Raw genomic sequence first — 21,782 nt, forward strand, 5'->3', positions numbered from 1 at the left:
CACAACTCCTTTTCCAGAATAGATATGGCATGGCTAAACAAAGGAATGCACAATAAAATAAAATTGGTCGAGATAGAACCAAATACGTGGGCAGACCACAATCCACTAAAAATTATATGGCAGGGCGAAAAGAAAGAATACAGAAGATGGTCACTGAATACAAATTTGCTCCAGGATGAAAATTATATGAAGATGATCAACAAGGAAATAAAATTATTCCTTATAGAAAATAAAAAACAACCTACTTCAGCACAAATACTCTGGGATACATTAAAAGCATACACCAGAGGATTAACGATAGCATATGCAGCAAAAAAACAAAAAGAAGAGAAGGAAGAATACAATCATTATAAAAATAAAACCATACATTTAGAAAAGAATCTCCAACAAGACCCCAAAAATAATAAGACCTTGAAATTACTAAGGGAAGCCAAATATAAAATAAATGCTATCGAGCAACAAGAGCTAATTAGAAATATAAAACAAACAAAACAAATTTATTTTGAAACAGCCAACAAACCAGGTAGATGGCTTTCCCAAAAGATTAAAAAAGAAAAAAGTGATAAATTGATCTACCAACTACAAGACAAAAATGGAATAGTTCAACACTCAGAACAACAGAAAAAAGAAATAATACATGAATATTATAAAAATCTATATAAACAAGAATTAATAGAAAAACCAAAAATAATAAAATATATAACAGAGAAAATATTGCAAATCGAGGAAACTGATAAAGAAATGTTAAATGATGAAATAACCATACAGGAAATACAATTAGCCCTGAAAAAATAAAAAAGTAACAAATCCCCTGGCCCGGATGCTTTCCCCGGGGAATTTTACAAAAAGAACAAAGAAATATTTGAACCTATTCTATTAGAGACATACAATAGAATACTAGATCAGGCAAAAATACCAGAATCATGGAGAGAATCATATATAACAATAATTTGGAAAGAAGAACTAGATAAAGAAAAAATACAGAATTACAGACCAATATCATTGTTGAACGCGGACTATAAGATCTTCATGTCTATACTAGCAGAGAGAACTAAAAGAATTCTAAATAAAGTTATTAATACAGATCAAAGTGGTTTTCTACCATCCAGACAAATTTCAAGTTGCACAAGGACAAAGTTGCACAAGGACAAAGTAGCCCTTGTCTTCCTGGATGCGCAAAAAGCGTTTGACAATGTTAATTGGCAATACTTACAAGAATCAATTAGAGAATTAAAATTTGGCAATACATTTGAAAATATCATTCGGAATATATACACTATTCAGACATCCAGAGCAATAATAAATAGTGACATGACAGTCAGGCGGTAGGGAAAGCAAGTAGGATGCTTGGCTGCATAGCTAGAGGTATAACAAGCAGGAAGAGGGAGATTATGATCCCGCTACATAGAATGCTGGTAAGACCACATTTGGAATACTGTGTTCAGTTCTGGAGACCTCACCTACAAAAAGATATTGACAAAATTGAACGGGTCCAAAGACGAGCTACAAGAATGGTGGAAGGTCTTAAGCATAAAACGTATCAGGAAAGACTTAATGAACTCAATCTGTATAGTCTGGAGGACAGAAGGAAAAGGGGGGGACATGATCGAAACATTTAAATATATTAAAGGGTTAAATAAGGTCCAGGAGGGAAGTGTTTTTAATAGGAAAGTGAACACAAGGACAAGGGGACACAATCTGAAGTTAGTTGGGGGAAAGATCAAAAGCAACATGAGAAAATATTATTTTACTGAAAGAGTAGTAGATCCTTGGAACAAACTTCCAGCAGACGTGGTAGATAAATCCACAGTAACTGAATTTAAACATGCCTGGGATAAACATATATCCATCCTAAGATAAAATACAGAAAATAGTATAAGGGCAGACTAGATGGACCATGAGGGCTTTTTCTGCCGTCAGACTTCTATGTTTCTATGTTTCTATGACAAATCTAATTCCCATAGAAAAAGGGGTGCGTCAGGGTTGCCCAATGTCACCCCTTCTATTCATACTAATGCAAGAAATATTGTTAAATAAAATACGAAAGAATAAAGAAATAGAAGGAATTAAAATTAAAAATGAAGAATATAAACTAAAAGCATATGCGGACAATATAGTGATTTTTTTGGAGGATTCCATAAAATCAGGCCCAGAATTACTCAAAGAAATAGAAAGATTTGGCAAATTTTCAGGACTAAATATTAACAAACAAAAAATAATGCTTATGACAAAAAACATGACAAAGAAACAAATTAAAAACTTAGAAGAGATCACAAACCTCAAAACTACAAAAAAGGTTAAATATTTGGGAATAATAATATCCAACAAGATAATATCACTCAAAAAAGATAACTATGAAAAATTAGCACAGGAAACTAAAATAAATCTGGAAAAGTTGAAGAACTTACAAATATCAATATTAGGCAGAATTGCGATAATAAAAATGAACATCCTCCCCAAATTTCTCAATCTTTTTCAAACTGCCCCTATCAATTTAGATCAAAAAATTTTTAGAGAAATAAATAGAAACTTTTCAAGATTCATTTGGCAAAATAAAAACCTAGAATTAAATTTTCATACCTTCAGGACAGTAAAACTAGGGGGGGCATGGGACTTCCAGATTTAAAATTATATTACAATGCAGCCAGTCTAGTGTGGATAAAAGAATGGATTAATCTTTCCAATAAAAGAATTTTGATACTGGAGGGTCATGACTTACAAATGGGCTGGGACGCCCACCTTTGGCAAGAGGAAAGGAAAACACAAACCACTTTCAATAATCACTTGATTAGAAAATCATTATTAAAAACCTAGAATGAAATTAAAAGGAAATATTACTCTAAAATCCCTAGATGGTTATCTACCATGGAAGCTATCTGCTACCCAAATTTGATAGACCCAACAAAAACATTAAAATACGCAGATATTCTTTATCCAAATGGGAACCTAAAAACCCTAGCAGATTGGTAAAAATCATGGAATACAATATCTAAAATAACACTGTCAGCTGCATATAAAGAAAATTATTACAAACTCTTCTATAGATAGTATATGCCACCATCAAGATTAGCAAAAATATATCCAACATTACAAGACACCTGTTGGAAATGTAAAAAACAAAAAGGTTCCTTTTTTCATATGTGGTGGTCCTGCCCCAAAATTCAAAGAATATGGAAATACAAATCCATTTAAATTCTTAACAATATGAAAATGTTTTATCTTACTTGGAGCGTTCTTGCATGATTAAAGATGTGATTGGATTGCAATTGCCCCAATTCCTAGTAACAAAACCCAGCATATCTAGACATATTTTATTTTTCCTGCCAGAGGACATTGCAGCAATATCACTTTTTAAAGGGACCTATTGTGTGTTTGTGTGTGTGTGTACACTGTATCTACAAGGAAGTGAGGGTAGAGATTAGTTTGTAAATATATGACTTATAATATATAAGTTTGTAAATATATAATATATATTATTATATAATATATAATACGTAAATATATAAGTAAATATATCTTTGAGGTTTTTTAAATATTCAAATGGAAATTTGGGTCAAGCAATATGTTACAGCCAGTGGAAAGCAATTTGGGAACTTGGCAGAGTCTGTTCTTGCTAATTACTCTCTGCTTTTCAACTTAGCATGGGAAGAGTAGAGCCAACCAGTTTTTAATCATGATAAGTATACGCTAATGGCCCTTATTTTTTCAAGTGAATTTATGTGGCCTGTGTGCATCCAATGATAATTTGTTTTAATTTAAGTGATTAATTTTCCCTCATCCACTAACACATATAATTTGGGCAGTTATGTTTTTATCACTATGGGAAATGTACATTAGATTATATCTGTCATTATCTGATAGACGCTCTCTTGATATCTGAAAGTTTGAATGATCTAGAAGTTCTTACTAAGGATAGTCAAGGAGTACAATTAAAAATGGGATAAGATTAAATATAAAGATGGCAACTTCTATCATTCCAAAGCAATGGTTCCCAATATTTTTTGGGGGGGCATGCCCCTCCTAAGCATTTCTAAAATCCTGATCCACCCCCCACCCCCATGACATATAATTCTTTTTGAATTGCCCCCCTCTGGGTCATGGGCCCCATGTTGGGAACCACTGTTCTAAAGGTAGGAACCAACCTTAGACAGTGAGGACACTGAAGCATGCCTTTTAGGATTGACAATTAACAGTAAACAGCAGTCAAGAAATATGCTTCAGATTGACACTTGGTAGGCTGCCAATGATGTCCTTGGGAAAGAAATTCCGATGCTGTGATGTATTTATATCTACAAAGAGCAGAACTGTGCAGACAGTGGTTGTTTTCTGTGACACTTTCCTCTGGAAGTGAAAGCTGGATGTCAGGCCAACCTTTGACTTTGGGCGTGGAAGTTGATTTATTCTCTCAGATGCTATTTTGGCTCCCATGACACTGGATTCTAAAGAAGCTTAAAAGGTATTGAGGCTTTTGTTGTTGTTGAACAAAGTTTCTGAAACTATAATGAGCAGCCAAGAAAATAAACACATGGATCATTAAATAACTCAACCCAGAGTTGTCACTTGAAGAACAAAAGAGATGGCTCAAATCACCATGTTTTGAATGCATTATGCAAAGATGGACGGATGGATGTATGTATGGATAGATGGGTGAGGAGGGAGGGAGGGCCAATAAATATCCAGAGCTTTGAAATGTACCAGTTGAGTCAAAACCATGATCTTCCCTTAACAGAGCAGCACCAAATTTGGAATCACATACAAAATTTAAATTTAAACCTAAATTTAAATTTAGATATTTAAATTCAGATATCTGGGGGGGGGGGGGGTGATAGACCTTGGAAATATTTTTTCTTTTTTCCCCTTTATCCAATGTTTCTTGGAGTATATTTTCTTCTTTCATCCTAACGCTCATTCTTCCATACCTTGTTCTCATAAGCCCTGAGGTTACTTTTCCTCCTGCAAAAGAAATGCTGCAAAAACAGGCAATGCCTTGTTAGTCTAGAATTCATATCTTATTCCACTTCCTGAATCCTGGAATTTCTCTCTACCTACCACAGCCACAATACATGATGTTCAATAGATTTCTCCTCCCCTAATAGTAGCTGCTGGAAGGGAAGGTATCTATTTATCTTGCTTTATTGCAAAAACTAAGGACACTGGAGAAGTTTGGAAAGAGATGCAAAGAGAAAAGAACAGTCTGAAATAACAGGCAGTATACATTTCGAGCAGAGGTTCTGAGAGGCTGATGGGAGTACAGAAGTGGTGAGTGTCCCCGCTGAGTCAGTGACAAAGAGAGGCAAAAGTAAGAGCAGAAGATTTAACTGCACCAGAATCAATTTATGAAGAGTCAGTGACTTTTTTTCCTTTTTCCTTTTTTAAATTTCAGTGGATTAAGAACAAACAAGAACACAGAATAATGAAAACTATTCTTCTGGGCCTTCACTTAGTACTGTGCGCTGAAATTTTATGAAAAAGTTCACACGAGACGTTTGGACAAAGAGAACAGAAATGTTTATTCTCTCTGGGTATACCAAAAACGGTTTGCAAAGCGGGTACTCTTCCCAAGGGAAGAGACACTTGTACAGAAGCTAAAGAGCAGGTTATATAGGTTTTTACAAATCACAAAGGTACATAGAATTCCTCAACTTATCTTGCCCAAATATGGTCCACATCCTGCCTCCCTCTCCCGGAGATGAATAGTTTATTGGGTAAACAGCAAACATTTATCTTGTTAAACAGCAAACATTTATCTTGTTAAAAACAGATCCCAAAGTGACAGTCACAAGATAAGGAAAAACAGGAAATCCTAATCTTGTTAACTACAGACAGACAGCAAATACTGATATTCTTAAAATAAAACTTAAATTATTTTATACACAATGGATTCTTCCTTCAATTCCTTCATTTCTCTTCTTTGTTTTAATACAAAGCTGTTTAAGATTTTGTTTTATTTCTAACAACTTGCTTTTTTTCTTCATTATTCATTTTCTCTTCCTGAATAGTTTGCTGTTCATTCTCCAGTAATTTCAACTTGTCCCCAATCTTTTTTTCATTACCATTATAGTTTTAATTGATTATTGACCGGATACAATACTTTCAATGGAACTCTGGACAAAACTTCTAATTAAGGAAATAAGACAGGTAACATCATTAGTCCATAGATTATTCTCAGGCATGGTAATATTCTCAGGCACAGTCTTATTGGTTCGAGCAGTAATATTTAAAACTATCATTATTTCACAAGGGACATATCCAATATTAGGGGCATGGAGATTTATTCTATTTACACACCATTCTAATCACAATCGGATTTTGTAGCATCCATTAACTTTCTGCTCATATGCTATGCTTATATTCCATTCTACTGCTTCTAAGGGCCATTGGTCCCCTACATTTGTTCCCCCACACACATAACAATTGGACACATTTAATGTCTGACCAATAATTTTGGCAAATGTTAAGAACAAATTTCTGGCTCCCTCTGGTACTTAAAAGGTTTCTCAATCTCTTCCCAAAAGTCTGAGAAGAAGGTCTTACTTAATGGGTTTCCTTCTTCTACTAACTTACTAATTTTTAAATAAAATAAACCTCCAGGGTCAATCCCAGATCCATATATTCTTATTCCATGTTGGCTTCCCCATTTACTTATAAACTCTTGTGGATTATCTATGGTAAAATTAACATAATTACACTTATTGTTCTCACAATTACTTTGCACATTTACTTTGGTAAGGTATCCACTGGCTCCAGGGTTAGTATTTCATGTGGCCCAACCTACACAATTCCAATAAGGACAGTATTTTTCATCAGTATTAAAACACTGTTCTTTAGTCTCCTCCCATTTTTGAGGACAGATATATTTGTCATTATATATGTATGTTCTTTGCCAATCCATATTCCCACATCCAGTGGGTACCTTGGCCAACTGGCAAGCTTCTAAAAGTTTTATTAGTAGGATTTCTTATTCACACTTTAGAATGAAGCTTTCCCTGATCATTTCCCTCCTTTACTTCTAACCAATATTGAACTGGGTTTTCCTTTGGATCATAACATGTCATTTTGCCTTGTTGCTTGCATACATGATATGCTATAACTCTAAACTGACACTGCAAAGCTTTTCCAAAAACTCCGTTTTTAATATTCTGGTTGATTTTGTTATTTTAGTGTCCAAGGCATAACGGCCTGTCCATCCCATAGGTAAATCTGAATACAACTGATTTCCACATTTTATATTGACTGGAATCTTGTGAATAAAGGTGGATGGGATAGTCTTATTCCACCGTCCACACATTGCCCATTTTTGTAATTCTGCATTCACCTTACATAATGGATCCTCAGCTCCAATTATAACATAACACTGAAATTCCTGAAATTCCTCCCAGAGACCACCCCAATGACAAGGATGTGTCTCATCTTTGGGCCATTCAGTTTAAACACATAAGTACATCTCTCTCGGGGCTCCCATCCCATTTCTCTCTCCTGTCCACCTTTTGCACTTATACAAATCCGATAACCCTCTGCTTTTCTCATTATCAACCCTAGCCATAATAGCATTACCCATCCTTCATTTCTCTTCTTGTGGGTGTACAGGCATCCAGGCTGAAAGGGAAAAATAAGCATTTTATTTTCTGGTTATCCGCAGCTTCAAGGGTCCGACAGGTTGACTTGTCCATGTATTGGGAGCACTTCTTTTCTTCACACGAGTATAATGAGTCCAGCCTCGTTCTGCAGTTCTAACAGTGGTATCTGTAGTCAGCAGCACCTGGAACGGGCCTTCCCACATAGGTTGGAGTTTCTCGAGCTTCCACCGTTTTATCAAAATCCAATCACCAATTTCTTTACTTTAAAACTCAGGATAGATGTTTGCAACAACAGACTACTCAATCTGGAATATTCAAAAGACTTGGACAATGATTGCAAATATTGTATCAGATCTTTATACGGAAATCTCCTGTTTTTAGTCCACTCCCCCCCTTAAAGACATTCCAAACAACATTTCATAAAACGTTAACCCAGTATCTCTTTGAGGCTGAATTCTAATTCTCAACAGAGCTATAGATAATCCTTTGATCCAAATTAGAGCAGTCTCCATGTATAACTTAGTTAAACAATGCTTTATTTTACCATTCATATTTTCAGCCTTCCCAGAAAGGTGCAAGGGCTGTGTAAATCCCAATAAATTCCCAAACCGTTTCATAGTTCCCTGCACAATTCTCCCAATAAAGTGTCTACCTTAATCTGAAACAATTTATTGTGCTGACCCTTACCTAGGTATAACTTGTTCTAGCAGTAATCTTGTTCTGTTTCATCTACACATGGAAAAGTCTCCACCCATCCTATCAACTGATCCACTATTACAAGTAAACATTTAAATCTTCCCACTTGTGACATTTCTATAAAATCTATTTGTACATTCTGAAAGGGATATAATACAAGTGATCTTCCTTCTCATTGTCATTGTTTTACATAGTTCTTGTTTACCTTTTGGCTTACACATTTATTCACCACCTATTGTGCTGTAGTATATATTTTTATCCCAGTAAATGTTTTCAATACTGTGTCTATCAATCCTTGAGTTCCCCAATGACTCCCTTCATGTAATCTTTCCATTAGTCTCCTAAAATAAGGTTGGTTTAGTACTTGTCTTCCATCTGGGAGGAATCATTTCTCATCCTTCCCCTCCTGCCCTCCTGCTTTAGTTTTTCCTGTTTACCTTCACTAAATAGAATTTCTTCAGGATCTAATACTTGAGGAATCAGAACAAACACTCCTTCCTCCTCCTTCTGGCCTGCTGCTTGAGCTTCTCTATCTGCTAATCTGTTTCCTTTCTTATCTTCTTCTTCCCCCTTTTGATGTGCTCGAATATGAATTACAGCAATTTCTTGTGGCCCTTTTAAGACTTTTAAAACCTGATATATTAACTCAAAATGTATTAAATTCTTTCCTTGACTTGCCACATATCTCCTTTCCCTCTAAATTTCCCCAAAAGTGTGTACAACTCCCAAAAACATATTTTGAATCAATGTATATATATTTACTATCCTTTCTCTACTTAATTCTAGAGCTCTCAATAAAGCATATAATTCGGTCACTTGTGCAGATCAGTGGTTGGGTAACTACTACTACTACTACTACTTCTTCTTCTTCTTCTTCTTCTTCTTCTTCTTCTTCTTCTTCTTCTTCTTCTTCTTCTTCTTCTTCTTCTTCTTTTAATCACTGACCAAGTTTTCCTCTAATAAATGACCTTGATCATTTAGCTGAATGGTGTAACAACTGGCAACTTCAAATCTCAACCAACAAATGCTCTGTCTTACAGAATCAAAATACTAAATACATACTTGGAAATAATGAACTCATAGCTAACCCTCACCCTGTCAAAGACCTTGGAGTACTCATATCCAATGACCTATGTGCCAGAGCTCACTGTAACAACATTTCTTTTAAAAAAAAGGCATTAAGAGTTACAAACCTAACCTTACATAGCTTCTTCTCCAGAAACACTGAACTATTAACCATAGCTTACAAAACATTCATCAGACCAATACACGAATATAGCTCACCTGTATGGAACCCACATTGCATAACTGATATTGACACAATTGAGACATTCCAGAAATACAGTACTTCACAAGAAGAGTCCTTCACTCCTCTCGAAACAAACTACCTTACTCCTCCAAACTTCAAATACTACGCTTAGACAATCTACAACTACGTCTCCTCCGAACAACTGATTTAACTGTTGTTAAGATCATACACCATAACGTCCTTCCTATTAGTGACTTCACCTCCAACAACAACAACACAATAATAGATACAAACTAAATGTAAATCGCTCCAAACTTGATTGCAGAAAATATGACTTCAGCAACAGAGTGATCAATGCCTGGAGCTCACTACCTGACTCTGTTGTTTCTTCCCCTAACCCCAAAATCTTCAACCTTAAATTATCTACTGTTGATATCTCCCATTTTCTAAGAGGTCTGTAAGGGTCATGCAAAAGCACATTATTGTGCCTACCATCCCTGTTCTTCTCTCATATTATCCTATTATCCTAATAATGGCATATCCATTGGAACAATGTCCTTCCACTAATCTTGAAGATCCATCTATCACATTCCTGGCATCCTTTCTCCTTGTCCTTGTCCACTTCCAAATCCCCATCTTCTATCTTGGCCCCTGCCTCTGCCTCTGTCCCTGCCTCCGCCTCGGGAAACAAAACCTCTCCTTTCTCTTCCACTAAACTTCAGAATCCTTCTTTACTGTCTCAATCATCCTCTGCCCAGTCTCTTACATTCCAACATCTTTCTAATTGGCTTAAACCAAACTCCTTCTCTTCCTTTTCTCAAGGACACATCCATCAAGTCAGATCCAACTCTGGTCTGTAATTTAATTACTTCATCTCATTAATTTTATTTGATTCTTCTTCTAAATCTCCTCTTAAAAACTAAGCTGGATTCAAGTTAACATCAGTAGTTAAAACTAATCATTTGCTCCATAAGTATTCTCTCATATTTGAAACTCTTTCAATCCATCAAGACCAAAAAGAGAGGTGCTAACTACCACAGCTCCTCCAACAATTAATTTTATGCTTTCTTTCACTAACACTGAAAATATTTAAACCAGTTCTGTAACAATTTCTGAAGGGCAACAACTTGTGTTGTTAACAAATAAGCCCTAAAGTGGAGCACCCATCTTCTAATTTATTTATTTATTTATTTATTTTAATCAATGTGTCCCACACAGAGACATAAAAAGGGGGAAAAAATGAACAGCCCTTGCTTTTCTTTTCTTTTCAGAAAACAATCTTAATAGGTATTCTAAGTTAATGCTCTGAAATATATTTGGGGCAAACTTTAGAATCAATGCTTTGCTTTTAGTAAAATGAATCAGATTCAACTTCCATTCAAATGGAAGCAAATTCTCATCAAAATCTTTTCAAAATCTTTTCCATATATATGTGTGTGTGTTTGTTTAATTAAAATTATTTTAAAAACCTCAAATTATCTTTAAAAAAAAGAATCAAATCCAAAAGGCTTTATGAATAAGCTGCCCATTGACTCCTCCTTTCTCAAGCAAGGAGAAGGGGGAGTGAGGGGGGGAAACTGTTAAAAGCGAGCAGCTACACTGAAAGGGGGAGGGGGGGCTATCCTTTCTCTCTCTTACTCCTTCAAGGCAAAAGAATCCTTGACAAGGAAAATGTTACATATATATATATTTACACAGAAATGTAATACTTTTCTCCACTCATCATTCTCTCAACAATTTTTTCCCCCCTCCTTCTAGCTTTAGAAAATAACATACCGGTACATTTCGTTACAGCTTACTGTTTTAAAGAATCAAAAATGCATTCACACCAACTGTTTCTTACTGCTTGTATACATCATTTTCATATCAAAATTCCGTTTCATACAAATAAATCTACAATTATTCCAGGGAGCTTTTTCATAAGCTAATGAGTTCCATTCTACACACAAACACACAGATCATTCATTTGCCGGCCAGCCTAAACATATCACAATCAATCCAATTCTACACATCCTTATTATGTTAAATCCCCTATTAATCACTCAGCCTCTTTTCTTACTTGGAGTAAACTTCATGTTTTGGGGAATTTCCATTCTCCTGAAATCTGCATAGTAGTTGGAGGGTCTAAATCAATTTCCAGGCATTTTCAAAATCTAACTTTCCTCCTTTTGTTACTCTTTAACTCTGGGCTATCTGCCCCTTTAACTCTTTTACTTCCTTAAATAAAAGTTTTAGCAACTCTTTCTCTTCAGGTTCAGAGTCTGAACCAGACTCTTTTCTCTCTCTCTCTCTCTTTTTCTCTTTATGTCTGCAGACTCTTTATTTCCCATTATTTTCTTTATTTCTTGATCTTGGATTTTTAAGGCAGTTTACCCACTAGGCGATTGGAGTCTCTTTTAGTCTCTAAGCTACCTAGCCCACCCGAGGGCAGTTTTCCCACTAGGAGATTGAAGTCTCTTTTAGTCTCCAAGCTACCTAGCCCACCTTTCCAAGAATTATCTTGCCCTTGGACGTTAATGGTAGTTTTCCCTGTTGGAGTTTCACACTATTGAGACTTTCAATTCACACTTCACCAACTTTCGTGCCTCCTTTTCTGGCCAATTCCCTCGCGGGAGGATGGAACCGCAAATCAGGAGTCAACTCTCACATCGTCCTGCAGATCCTCTAATAGGACCCCTCAAAAGGACGTCTCACCACACACACTCAATAGTCTCCAAACAACCTAGCCTACCCGCCCAATAACCGTCTGAGTAAGTAGTCCCTTAGTTGTAAAATGCCATAGCAAATTACAGGTACTTACCAGACCTGTGCACAGGGTTGCCCGGTCCTCGAGGGGCCTTCTATTATTTCTCTTTGTCTCTTTGTCTCTTCCTCTTTCTGTCTCCTTGTCCTAGTAATCTCGTTTAGCCAATTTTACGGGTCTACCAGAGCCAATTGCCTATCCATGGAGGTTCGTCTTCTGTCCAAATGGGACAGGGTGCACCTAAAGACGTTCCTCCCTGGACAGTCAACAGGATGGAATCCCGGGAGAGCCCCCAAGTTGTGCGCTGAAATTTTATGAAAAAGTTCACACGAGACGTTTGGACAAAGAGAACAGAAATGTTTATTCTCTCTGGGTATACCAAAAACGGTTTGCAAAGCGGGTACTCTTCCCAAGGGAAGAGACACTTGTACAGAAGCTAAAGAGCAGGTTATATAGGTTTTTACAAATCACAACTTATCTTGCCCAAATATGGTCCACATCCTGCCTCCCTCTCCCGGAGATGAATAGTTTATTGGGTAAACAGCAAACATTTATCTTGTTAAAAACAGATCCCAAAGTGACAGTCACAAGATAAGGAAAAACAGGAAATCCTAATCTTGTTAACTACAGACAGACAGCAAATACTGATATTCTTAAAATAAAACTTAAATTATTTTATACACAATGGATTCTTCCTTCAGTACTATACAGTTGTCTTGGCAACACTGAGGTTGCATCTCCCTTCTGTTTATCCCCATAGGTTGAATTTTATTTTCACTCATTTAACTTCAAGAGAGGAAAATGTGACAAAGCCACATCACATATATATTTAACTTACTGACTAGCAATGATTCAACATCTGGGTGTTCTGTGAATGAAATAGAATAGAATAGAATAGAATATTGTGTGATTGAACACACAAGGATTTGTCATTGGTCCATATGTTCTCAGTATACATAAAAGAAAAGATTCATTTGTCAAGAATCATGAGGTACAACACATAATGATTGTCATAGGGTACAAATAAGCAATCAGGAAACAATAAAGATTAATTGATTGCAATAATCTGCAAAGCATACACTCAGTCACTAAGCTATGTTTTCAGAAAGGAAAATTCACAATAGAAGAAAAAGGAACCATTGTGCTTCCAGAATAGTAGTTTTATTGAAAAACAAAGAAAGGTTGGAAGTGGGGGTGGGGAGAGATAAGACTGCATATAGACCAGAGGTGAAATCCAGCAGGTCCTGACAGGTTCTGGAGAACCAGTAGTAGAAATAATAATAATAATAATAATAATAATAATAATAATAATAATAATAATAATAATAATAATTTATTAGATTTGTATGCCGCCCTTTCCGAAGACTCGGGGCGGCTCACAACAACGATAAAAACAATATTATACTGGCACAAATCTAATATTAAAAAAACCCCTAAAAACCCTATCATAATTAAAAACCAAACAGCACATACATGCCAAACATAAATTATAATAAGCCTGGGGGAAAGGTGTCTCAAATCCCCCATGCCTGGCGGTATAGGTGGTCTTAAGTAGTTACGGAAGACAAGGAGGGTGGGAGCAACTCCAGTTGGTATTCATTGTCCTCCTCCTTCCTCTCCTCGGCAGCCAACTCAGTTTCTCCATGTAGTCCCTCCATCTGACTGGCCCTCCAACGCCAAACACTCCCACCATTCAGCGTTCTGGCATCTCAGGTCAGTCTAGCAGTCTAGCTATCTCAATTTGGTTGTCCCAATCGTTCTCCAGCCCGTCCAACTTAGTTTAGTCTCTCAGCACCATGGCTTAGCAGTGGAAGAAAGGAGAAAGCGGCAGGCAGTTGCATTTCCAAGCCCCCAGTTTAGCAGAGTCTCTGTGGCAAAGATACTCAGACAGGAAAATGCCGTGGAGCAGGGGGGTAATGGGGTAACGGGATCTTCCCGGACTGGACACAAAGGGTACCTTCCCTAGGACTCCAACTCAAAAACTCTTCCTCTTTCCTCTGCCCTCTGTCCTCCCATCAGGGATCAAATATCAAGCAGCTCAGCTCTCTCCCTCGGTCGCCCAGCTGATCAGGTTACACACTCCGAAGGCAGAAAGGAGCACAGAGTAGCAAAGAAGCAGAGAAACACAGGGAATGAGGGTCCTCCTGGGCAGCAAGTGCTAGCCTTTCCAGAACTTCAAGTCCAAAACGAATTTAGTCACAATTTTCTGCATTTATTGATGTTATAGACAGTAGTCCGGTGGAGCAGCAACTCCACCCCTCCTCCTTGCTCCCTAACCGGAGTTATGTTGAGTAGTTTGGAAAACGGGCAAATACCCCATCTGGCTGGCCCCAGAGTGGGGAGGGAATGGAGATTTTGCCACAGCCACCGAGCCTACCAACCCATGCCCACAGAACCAGTAGGGAAAAATTTGAATTTTACCTCTGATATAGACACAAGAAGGTTGTTAAAACCATGGATGTCAATGTGTTAAAGGTAAATAAACATGAATTGAAATAATTTGTTGTTTTCCTCAACTACAAAAATCTAAGTACAGGTAGTCCTCAATTTACAACTATTCATTTAGTGAGAAAATTTACAACAGCACTGAAAAAAAAGGGAAGTGGCTTTTTGGAACAATTAGCTCAACAGATTTGTAAAACTCAAATAAGATGTGAATTTGATGACCAGTGATTAATGTAAAGGTTATTGTAATGTTTTAATATTAGATGGAGAAAAGAGATATTTTAAGAGGTTTTTGAATATATACAATATTATATGTTTCTATAGTCCTTTTGTGAAAGAAAGAGATATAATTGAATGATTACAAAGTAAAAAGAAAAAAGTTATATATGTTTGACAAGCTTGATTTTGTGATGGAAACTATGTATTGTTTTTTACTTTATGTTGGAGAAAAAAATAAAAAACTTATGATGGGAAAAAAGGGACTTATGATTGTTTTTCACGTTTATGAATATTGCTGCATCCCTGTGGTAATGTGATCAAAATTCTGACTCTTGGCACCTGGCATGTGTTTATGACAGTTGTAGTGTCCTAGGGTCATGTGATCACCTTTTGTGACCTTCTGACAAGCAGTCAATGGGGAGCTAGATTCACCTAACAGCTGTAGTGATTAATTTAAGCACTGTGACAAGAAGGTTATAAGATGGGGTAAAAGTGTTGAAAAGTGTTCGGAAACTTCAGATCGTGTAGAACGCAGCTGCGAGAGCAATCATGGGCTTCCCTAGGTATGCCCATGTTACACCAATACTCCGCAGTCTGCATTGGTTGCCGATCAGTTTCCGGTCACAATTCAAAGTGTTGGTTATGACCTATAAAGCCCTTCATGGCATTGGACCAGAATATCTCCAGGATTCTGCCACTTGAATCCCAGCGACCAGTTAGGTCCCACAGAGTTGGCCTTCTCCGGGTCCCGTCGACTAAACAATGTCGTTTGGCAGGACCCAGGGGAAGAGCCTTCTCTGTGGTGGCCCCAAACCTCTGGAACCAGCTCCCCACAGAGATTAGAACTGCCCCCACCCTCCTTGCCTTTCATAAACTACTTAAAACCCACCTCTGTCGTCAGGCATGGGGGAATTGAAACATCTCCGCCGTGCCTATACAGTTTATGTATGGTATGTTTGTTTGTGTGTATGCTTGCTTTTAATAATGGGGTTTTTAGTGTTTTTAAATTATTGTTGTACATTGTTTTATTGTTGCTGTGAGCCACCCCCGAGTCTGTGGAGAGGGGCGGCATACAAATCTAATAAATAATAATAATAAAATAATAAAATTCACTTAAGAACTGTCCTGCTTAGCAACAAAAAAATTCAGCTCAGTTTTGGTTGTAAGTCAAAGATTACCTGTATAACTTTTATGTTTGCTTTCATCTGACTTTCTTCTTTCTTTTATGCTTATTAGACATACTCTTCAGAGAGGGGCAGCATACAAATCTAATCTAATAAATCTAATAAATGTTACAGAGGTGGTATTCAGCCAGTTCTATCCAGTTCAGGTGAACTGGTAGCTCTGACTGCGGGTTGGCTTGCCCACCTACCTGGACACAATAATGACTTACTTATCCACGTTTTTGAGGCTCTGCGCATGCGTGGAAAGCAGCGCATAAAAACACACATGTTCACATTTGTGAAACAATAAGAAAGTAAGTGAATATCACCTCTGATATCTTAAATATGTCCATCATAATGAGAAAGAAGAACAGGAGAATTCCATTGAAAGACGCTTCAGAAATCAAAACCATCTGTAGGAATTTGAGCAGAGCATAAATGATGTTAGAGCATTTATAATAGAGTATCAGGGGTGAAATGCTACCGGTTCAGCCAAGTTTGGGCATACCAGTAGTAACATCCACTGTGGTTCAGAGAACCAGTAGCAATAGTAGCACGAGGCTCCACCACCCACCCAGACATTCCCCTTTTCTTTTTTTTAACTAACACTCTTCCAAACTATGCTGTTCTAATCACTCCAACTCTTGATGGTGTACCAAACCATAAAAATAATGTAGAATATCAAGAAATAATCTTCTCCTTACTTAAATTAGTCTGCGGAGAGGGGGCGGCATACAAATCCAATAAATAATAATAATAATAATTTATTTATTTATTTTTATTTTTATTTATTAGATTTGTATGCCGCCCCTCTCCGAAGACTCGGGGCGGCATACAACAATAAAGAAAACATTGTAACAAATCTAATATTAAAAAATAATCTTTAAAAAACCCCAATTTAAGAGATCAATCATACAAACAAGCATACCATGTATAAATTCTATAAGCCTAGGGGGAAGGGAAAAAATTTCAATTCCCCCATGCCTGACGACAGAGGTGGGTTTTAAGGAGCTTGCAAAAGGCAAGGAGGGTGGGGGCAACTCTGATATCTGGGGGGAGCTGGTTCCAGAGGGTCGGGGCCGCCACAGAGAAGGCTCTTCTCCTGGGTCCCGCCAAATGACATTGTTTAGTCGATGGGACCCGTAGAAGGCCAACTCTGTGGGACCTAACCGGTTGCTGGGATTCGTGCGGCAGAAGGCGGTCCCGGAGATATTCTGGTCCGATGCCATGAAGGGCTTTATAGGTCATAACCAACACTTTGAATTGTGACCGGAAATTGATCGGCAACCAATGCAGACTGCGGAGTGTTGGTGTAACATGGGCATGCCTTGGGAAGCCCATGATTGCTCTCGCAGCTGCATTCTGCACGATCTGAAGTTTCCGAACACTTTTCAAAGGTAGCCCCATGTAGAGGGCATTACAGTAGTCAAACCTCGAGGTGATGAGGGCATGAGTGACTGTGAGCAGTGAGTCCTGGTCCAGATAGGGCCGCAACTGGTGCACCATGCGAACCTGGGCAAATGCCCCCCTCGCCACAGCTGAAAGATGTTTCTCTAATGTGAGCTGTGGGTCGAGGAGGACGCCCAAGTTGTGGACCCTCTCTGAGGGGGTCAGTAATTCCCCCCCCCAGGGTTATGGATGGACAGATGGAATTGTCCTTGGGAGGCAGAACCCACAGCCACTCCGTCTTATCCGGGTTGACCTTGAGTCTGTTGACACCCATCCAGACCCCAACAGCCTCCAGGCACCGGCACATCATTTTCACTGCTTCGTTGACTGGACATGGGGTGGAGATGTATAACTGGGTATCATCCACATACTGATGATACATCACCCAATGGCCCTGGATGATCTCACCCAGCGGTTTCATGTAGATATTAAATAGCAGGGGGGAGAGGACTGACCCCTGAGGCACCCCACAAGGGAGAGACCTCGGGGTCGACCTCTGATCCCCCACTAACACTGACTGCGACCGACCGGAGAGGTAGGAGGAGAACCACTGGAGAACAGTGCCTCCCACTCCCAACCCCTCCAGCTGGTGCAGGATACCATAGTCGATGGTATCGAAAGCTGCTGAGAGGTCAAGAAGCACCAGGACAGAGGATAAGCCCTTGTTCCGTGCCCGCCAGAGATCATCCATCAATGCAACCAAAGCAGTTTCCATGCTGTAGCCAGGCCTGAATCCAGACTGCTGGGGACCTAGATAATTGGCTTCTTCCAAGGACCGCTGGAGTTGGAGCGCCACCACCTTCTCAACAACCTTCCCCATAAAGGGAAGGCTGGAGACTGGACGGTAGTTATTAAGCACGGCTGGGTCCAGGGAAGGCTTCTTGAGGAGGGGGCACATAAGTGCCTCCTTATAAGGAACCGGAAAGAACCCCCTCCCCAAGGAGGCATTGACAATCTCCTGGATCCAGCTCCGTGTCACCTCCCTGCTGGCCGAAACCAGCCAGTAAACAGGTGGCAGAACTCACAGCTCCAATGGCCTTGTCCATTTCATCAGGTGTCACCAGATCAAATTCTTCCCAGACAGGTGGACAAGTACGTGCCGCAGTCACCTGGACTGATTCGTTGTTAGTCGACTCTATTATCCAATTGGAGTTGAGGTCCGCCCGGATCCAAGCGATTTTATCAGCGAAAAACGTGTTAAAATCCTCGGCACTACTCTGCAAGGGCTCCCCAACTCCCCCCTGGTTAAGAAGGGAGCGGGTCACCCTAAACAGAGGGGCCGGGCGGGATTCCGCTGATGCAATCAAGGCGGCATGATACCCGCATCTTGCCGCCTTGAGTACCACTTTGTAAGTCTTAATATGAGCTCTTACAAATGTTCAATTGGATTCGGACTTACTCTTTCTCCATCACTTCTCTAGACGTCTCTTCTGGCATTTCAACTCTCAGAGCTCCTCGTTGAACCATGGAGCTCTACAGGGTCTAGCGCCATGGAGAGGTTGCAACGGCACAATTTGGTCCAGAGACTCTGCTGCAGCCTTGTTCCAGGCCTCAGCCAGAGACTCTGCCGAGCTGTGGACGAGTGTATCTGGAATAACCCCAAACGCCATCTGAAAACATTCTGGATCCATCAGGCGCCTGGGGCGGAACAACCTAATCGGTTCCGCCTCCCTGCGGGGAAGGATTGGAGCCAGGAAGTCAAGCCACAGTAGAAAATGGTCCAACCATGACAAAGGCAATACTTCTAAGCCCCTTAGTCTCAAACCATTACTCAATTGCTCAGAGAGGAATACCATGTCAGGTGCGTGCCCTCCCTCATGAGTCGGACCCTGTACTACTTGGGTCAGGTCCATGGCTGTCATGGTGGCCATGAACTCCTGTGCCAGTCCAGAGGTTTTGCCCAGTGACGGCAGATTGAAGTCCCCCAAGACAATAAGTCTGGGGAACTCCACCGCCAGCCCGGCTACCTCAATCGAGTAGCACAGGCAGGGCCTGTGACATGCAGCTGTGAGGCAGGTACATGAGAAACAGGCCACCTGAACCCCTAAGTTGAACTTCACAAGGAGGGACTCGCAACCCGCAATCTCTGGAGCAATGAGTCTACGCAGGCCAAGGCTCTCCCTGGCTATAATAGCCACTCCTCCCCCCCTTCCCTGGGGTCGGGGCTGATGCCATATCTGAAACCTGGCTGGGCAAATTTCAGAGAGAGGAACTCCTCCCTCCGGGCCCAGCCAGGTTTCAGTTACACAAGCCAGATCGGCCGCCTCATCTAGGATTAAATCCCAGATGAGGAGAGCTTTATTTACCACTGGCCTGGCATTGAGTAGCAGCAGCTTGAGCCCAGGGCCAGAATTACAATCATCACCAGTACCCAAGGTTGGGTTCACAGAGCCGGAACAAGGGATCGTTATTAAGCAGCGATCCCTCATTCCCCTGGAATGGCTAGCTCTGTGGCCCTGCCATATCTGCCTCTCCCCAGCAAGACCAAGATATTCTGACCCTCCACCACCCCAGACATCGGTGCCCCCTCCCCTCCTGCCTCTCCAGTGTCAGGTAGACTAATTAAATCATTAATACCATTTTCATTTGTTTCATCCATACCAAAATCCCACCCAACCCACCCATAACAATCATTCACATCACACATATTATCACAGCCACTCCAATAATCCATCTAATTTTTAAAAAAACCCTACAATAAATTAGTTAAAATATTAATAATTAATTTAAAAACTCTATATAAATTCTTATTAATAATTAATATAAGCATCAATTAATCTAAACTAGAATATCAAATTGCATTAAGTTACTCTTAAGATCTTAAAAGAATAACATATTAATTATTAAAAATTGGTAAAGTGCAAAGTTCTAAAGTGCTAAAAATATAGGAAGTAATTAAAGATCAATTGTCCATCAAGTCAGCAATGTAACATCAGTTCTAAAAGATGAGGTTTTTTGGGGGGGGGAATGTTCAGGGGAAAGATGTTCAGGAAAAAGTCCTAGCGTATTGTTCTTCAAATTTTTGGTGCCAGCCCCTGCCACAGGCTGGCACTGTCAGGTCTTTCTCTGGGTTCTCCTAAGTATATGAGTTCTGTCCTCCAAAGTCTCTGAGGCAGACTTTTTAGCTCTCTCTCTATGCTTCAGCTACCGATCTCAGCCCCTCTGTCTCAACAGTGCCGCTCAGCTCCCGATGTTCAGCCTAGCCTCCTCCCCGTGTCTCTGTAGTTGTCGGGCGACATCTCTAGTCCTCCAGTCTTTCCGTAACACCGCAGAGCCATACCGCCACCATTCAGTCTCTGCAACCCTTGTCACAAGCCAGCAGCCTCCACAATGTTCTCCTCGGCTTCCACCTCCGCAGGGATGATTTCCTTCTCACTCCAAAAGCCATGCCATAACTCACTGGCCCCCACCGCGCTCCTCCGGCTTCCTCCATCACAATGGCCACCTCACTTCCTCCGTAACAACCCTCCGCCCGACGGCCCCTCCAACGCCGAGCGCTCCCACCATACCACGCTCGACTCCTGGGCCCGTCGGGGAAGGAGGGAAGGGGCAGCCGTCCTCAAATCTGCCTGGCTCAGTCCTCAGTCTTCTGGTTCCAACAAGCCCCAGTTAGCTCCTGGTCTTGTCAGGATTCTTGGTGACAGCTAGCGGTCGCCATCTTCTGCATCCCAGCTGATCTTCCTTCCGGCGTTCCGCACTGCAGGGCAAAAATGGCTCCGAACACCACAGAAAATTGCAAACTCGGGGGTCTTCAAAGGCAGCAACATTTATCCTCCCCAAGGATTTAGAACATTTTTGCTGACTTGGGTTAAAACTCCCAAATTTTCAGATGTTAAAGCCGTAGTCCGGCGGAGCTGTAGCATCCGCCCTCCTCGTTTAATAGTAAACATAACTGACAATGTAATATTTCCATTATTCATTGCTAGGAGTCCAACTATGGTTGAAATAGTAGTTTCTAATGCCGTGGTGGTGAACCTATGGCATGCATGCCAGAGGTGGCACACGGAGCCCTATCTTTTGGCATGTGTGCCATCACCCCAATTTAGCTCCATTGCATATGTGAGTGCATCTCCTGCCAAGTATCTGGTCTTCAGGTCTCTATTGCACATGAGCAGGAAAGGCAGGGTGCATGGCACATGCAGGAGGGCTGCTCAACCATGTAGGGGCCAAGTGCACATTTGGGGGTGCATACACAGGGGCTGCCTGCACATTGCATTTTTGGAGTGCACACACACAAACAT

This window comes from Erythrolamprus reginae, chromosome 5 (genome assembly GCF_031021105.1).
Source record: "Erythrolamprus reginae isolate rEryReg1 chromosome 5, rEryReg1.hap1, whole genome shotgun sequence".
Classification (NCBI taxonomy): domain Eukaryota; kingdom Metazoa; phylum Chordata; class Lepidosauria; order Squamata; family Dipsadidae; genus Erythrolamprus; species Erythrolamprus reginae.